Source organism: Marmota flaviventris, chromosome 7, assembly GCF_047511675.1.
Source record: "Marmota flaviventris isolate mMarFla1 chromosome 7, mMarFla1.hap1, whole genome shotgun sequence".
Classification (NCBI taxonomy): Eukaryota; Metazoa; Chordata; class Mammalia; order Rodentia; family Sciuridae; genus Marmota; species Marmota flaviventris.
The window spans coordinates 66927659-66933033 of record NC_092504.1 but is presented as its reverse complement, the minus strand read 5'-3'; positions in this window follow the sequence as shown (position 1 = coordinate 66933033).

Below are 5375 nucleotides of genomic sequence, written 5' to 3'. Positions count from 1 at the left end.
ATGGTTAAATAATCATGGTACATTCAAATAAAGGACTATTTTGCAGCCAATAACATCCATTTTTTGGAAGAAAACATAGTGACAGAGAAAATGTTCATAATATATCAAGAGAAGATTGCTGGGAAAGCTTCCTATATAAAGGCTCTACTCAGTAGTCATGGGAAAAATTCAGGTTCATAGAATATGTAATACATATTTACAATGGTGTTGATAACAATTAAAATTCAGAAGTTCATAATTCTGGCCTTGTTCTCTCAACTTGAATAAATGAATCGACTCTTACCTTGTGAAAGGCCCTGTGCCAGCTGCTGCTAGACATCCCAGTGCAGATATGCTCTGTGGTTACTTTTCAATTCTTATCTTTGACACTGTTGACCACTTTCCCTTCTTGAAATCATCTTCTCACTTGGCTTCCTTGATACAGCCTCTCCCAGTTTTCTACTTCTCTCTCTGGCTGTCCCTTCTCTGTATTTCTCTGCCTATCCTTATATGATGGATTTCTTGTGAGACACTCACAATCTTCCTGTGCCTTGCTCCTCAACACTCTTCTTGAAATATATCTACAGGATGGGCATGGTGGTGCACACCTGTAATCCCAGTGGCTCTGGAGGCAGGAGGATTGTGAGTTCAAAGCCATCCTCAGCAATTTAGCGAGGCCCTAAGCATCTCAGTGAGATATCCTATCTCTAAATAAAATATAAAAACGGGCTGGGAATGTGGCTCAGTGGTTAAATGCCCCTGGTTCAATCCCCACTACAAAAAAAGGAAAAAACATCATTGTGGGAAGCCACCTGTGAATTACTCAAGGGTCTTCTCTTCATGGCAGCCAGGGAGATTTTAGGGATAACTTTGGTAATTATTCATGATTCTCCCATGCAAGAGATTGCCGAAGGCACATGATCTTTATCTTCACTCTACTAGGAAGATCCTTCATAGTAGCTCCGGAGATGTTGGGAACTGGACAGCCCATCTTTAACCTTTTTTGGTGAAGAACATTCTATGGGAGGGCTTTGATATTCCCTGACATAAATAAAGCAAGCACAGGCTCCATTTTGCCATTTATTCTAGAAGTTCAATTGGTGTGGTCGGCTTGCCCGACCTGCCCCCACTTTTTGAAAATATTTTCTGTGTGCTGTGGTTTTTTTCATTGTTCCATTTTTCTTATCTTTTATTTCGCAGCCAACTCATTCCACTGAGGGGAACCCCATTCTCACCGCCTGCGCAGGACGTGGGCGAGAGGTCATAACTATGGGTCTAAGAATAGGCCATGCTTTTGTTCTCTCTTATATTTTAAACATTTATTAATTTTAGCCTGAGTGTAAATATGACATGTTTAGATGAGACAGATTTATTATTCACATTAGAAAGCAAATACTGCTTGTATGATTCCCCATACCATATTTCTCACTCCTGGGGCAATGCAGTCAAAACCAGGTTGAATGTTGTATCTGTACAAATTTGAAAGTCTTTTCCAAAGGTGAGGAGAGAAGAAATATGATGTTCTCTGCTTGCATGCAGGAAAAAGAGGTAGCTTTCTTCTCACACCTCACAAAAAGGGAAAGTCCTTTGCTTGTTGGAGATGCGATCCAAAGAATTCTGGGCTCTCAAAGCTAACTTTTTAGGAATAAAAATAAAATCTCTTTAGGGCAAGATAGACTTCCATTTGTGTCCAGCTTTTGTGATCTAGAGATACTTGCATGCTTCTGAGTCTCACCCCTCCTTGAAATGTCAATACTTACGGAGCTATGCTCCAGTCTTCCTGGTACCTTGGGAGTTGTGGATGAATGAATGAATGGATAGATGGAAATATTCAAAACACACACACACACACGTATATATATTTGGGTTAGGAGCAGTATTTGTCTCTTATTCCTAGCTTAGAGCTTTAGAAATCCTTGGAATATCCCCAGCGATCAGAAAGTCTTTATTATTTATAAGGAGCTCTTTCTACCATACCTGAGTTTATGCGAATAAGGTTATCCAAGATGCATCCTGCCTGGTCATCCTCAAAATTAGAGGCTTAAAAATTTCAATCCCACCCCTCATTCTCAAGGTGGAGATTAGAAATTGAATTCAATCACCAGTGGCTATTGGTTTAATCAATCATGCCTATATAATATAGCGCCAATAAAAAATGTTTGAATAATGAGGCTAGAACTTCATGGATGGTGACCATATTTATGTACCAGGAAGCTTGTATACTCTGATTTCTTGGGGACAGAAGTTCCTGTGCTTGGGTCCTTCTGAACCTTTCCCTATGTACTTCTTTATCTGTCTGTTAATTTGTATCCTTCATAGTAAACTATAATCATAAATGTACTTTCTACATAAATGTAGTACTTTCTAGAGAATTATCAAACCTTGAGTGAGGGTCACAGGAACCCCAAATTTGTAGTTGGCCAGGCAGAAGTGCAGGTAACATAGGGACCCATTTGTGGCTGGGGTCTGAAGTAAGGGATGGTCTTGTAGAATTGAACCTTAATAACTCCGGGCAGTTAGTGTCCAAATTAAATTGTAGGACAGCCAGCTGGTAACAGATAATCAAAGAATTGAGAATATTGTTGGCAAAACAATGTTTTCCTCTCTAGTCTTTGTGCTCCTTGAGACTCATTCTCTATATAATAAACACAGTGCTTTCATAAAATAAGAATGCTCTGAATATTTTATTATATTTAGTTATTTACAGTCCCTGGCTTTAAGAATTTTTCAATCAAAATGAGAAAAACATATTATAAATTACGAAAATACAAAAGGAAAATTACTTAAAAATTCCATTAAATAAAGTTTTATAAGTATTTTGAGAAAAAATGTTTTATAGTTGAAGGGCTTTATTTACAATCTCAAAGGCCCATGAAGTGGGAATGGGAAGATGCTGCTCTTGCATGTAAATTTCAGTGGTACAGTGTAATCACACAAAATAGCAAACTCAGAAACTCAACCACCACCTCAATCCTCCAAGATCATCCAACTCTAGGGGCTTACCAAACACAGAAGCCACTCTGATGGCAAGTGTAAAGACTGTGCTAAAGATAAGGCAGTCTCTCTCTCTCTCTCTCTCTCTCTCTCTCTCTCTCTCTCACACACACACACACACACACACACAAGTTAGGTCAGTGGTGGCGACTTAGTGTCGATTCAGTGGTGACTTAGAACAAAGCAGCCCCCCGCAGGAAAAGAACATCAATCAGATCAATCAGGTGCCGGCAGAACGCCTGTCAATCACCAGGACCCCCTGGCCAATCCTGGAGTTCAGCCAACTCCCCTGACCAACTCCAATGGGACAAAGGACCCTAAAAACACCTTTTCCTGTCCCAAGCCCTTCCCTTCCTGCAGTAAGCCCCATAAAAGTCCAGTCTGGTCGAGCTTCCACGCGGTTTCTCCTCAGACCCTTCCCCTGTCCACTCTGTGGGTCTGATGAAGTTCCGCAGGGAAGTGAGTCTCAATAAAGCCTGTTCAGCGGCCCTTTTAAATCTGCCTCCTTTGGTCGCTGCCCGCCTCTCCTGATCTGACAACACACACACACACACACACACACACACACACACACACACAATAAAGCAGTCACTTAGGCTGGATATGGTGGTACCGCCTATAATCCCAGTGACTCAGGGGGCTGAGGCAGGAGGATTTCAAGTTCAAAGCCAATCTAAGCAATTTAGTGAGGCCCTAAGCAACTTAGTGAGACCCTGTCTCTAAATAAATACAAAAAAGGGCTGGGATGTGGCTCAGTAGTTAAGTGCCCCTCAGTTCAACCCCTGGTACCCCACAAAAATAAGATAAAATAAGGCAGTCACCAAGGAAACCAAAGAGGCTTAGCCCCATGTAAGGGCATTCCTGTTGACTGGAACTGGGACCAGCATTTCTGCATCAAGCTGAAGGACAAAGCCTAGCCACTCTAGAAGTCCTTATTTCCTCCTATCTTCTCCAGTTTCAACTCACCAGTGACAGGACAACAGACAGCAACCTCATTCCAAATATCAGTTGCCTAAAAATGATGAAAAAGAAAGGGAAAGGTGAACCCTTTGCCCTAAATCTGTGAAAATGGGAGGCTTTGAAGAAGCTTAACTAGAATCACATTACATGGATATTTCCCACATTTGGGGATCATCTAAGTGCTGCTGGACTAACAGAAAGAATGTGTTACCAAAGGCCAAGAATTACCAAAGGCAAGAATGTTTCCAAAGGCCAAGGCAACATCTTCATTGAGTTTGAGAAGCCATTTGAAGAAGGCACTGGGGATATATCTTAGTTGATAGAATGCTTGTCTTGCATGTACAAGGCCCTGGGTTCAAACCCCAGCACCAAAAAAAAAAAAAAAAAAAAAAAAAGGAGGAGGAGGAGGAGGAATTGAAACACATGGATAAGAGTGGATGGCTAGTCAGGTGGTATCCCCCAGCACTGCTGGTCCTTGTCCCCCAAGCCCACAGGATTCCCCATGAAGACTCAAATCCCCAAAGAATACTCTCATCTCAGGGCCAGTGCAGCCTCAGGAGCTCCAGATTGTTTCCTAGTAAGATAGGGCTACAGAAACTCCTGTGCCTCTATGGCAAAGACTGTCCAGCAAAACACTGATTTTTACGTGGTGCAGGAGAGGTAGAAAAGGCCTACACCCTGTGTCTGCAGTCAGCAAGGGCTGACATTTTAGAGCTTTCCTCGTTCCTGGAGTTTGGCATTTTAGGATTGACGGTATTATAAAAATATAACTGTTTTATCACATTTTCCCCCAAAAGATGGAAAGAGCATTCATGACGCTTCTTGAATTTTAAATCAAGAGAGACCCTGGTGCAAATTCCAGACAATGGGAAATTCCAGATAAGTGACTTGCCTAGGGTCACTCAATGAGAGATTAAATGGGATCACACGTAAACTGTCTTGCATCCATCAGTGTAGAAGACTACACAATTAAGTGTGCCGACCAGATGTTCTAGCTTCAGGGTCTTGGAATTACACACTTTCACTACTTCCCCATTATAGGAGTTCTTTCGGACGACTGTCAAATTTAAGGTTTTCGCTGTTGGAATGAACGTCCCTTGACCTTGACTACAGTTTCAATTTACATTCTTGGATTTATTTGGCTACTTGGTGCTCATTTAGATTTAAAAGGGAAGAACCTGGATGCAAATTAAAATTTCAAGCTTGGTAAGTTTTTCTCAACTTTTCTCTGGGTACAACTGTTCCATGTGAATGAACATTTTCCTTTCACATCCATTGAGAAAACTGATAACAGGAATGTACTACCACACACCCCTTCACAAGGTAAAGCGACCCTGAAGGCCACCCACCTGCTTCAGGAGGGACGGTCGTTTTCCCTGACGCCACCGCGCATGCCTGCCCACGAGCCGACGCTGGAAGATGACGTCGCCCGGCGTCGCGGC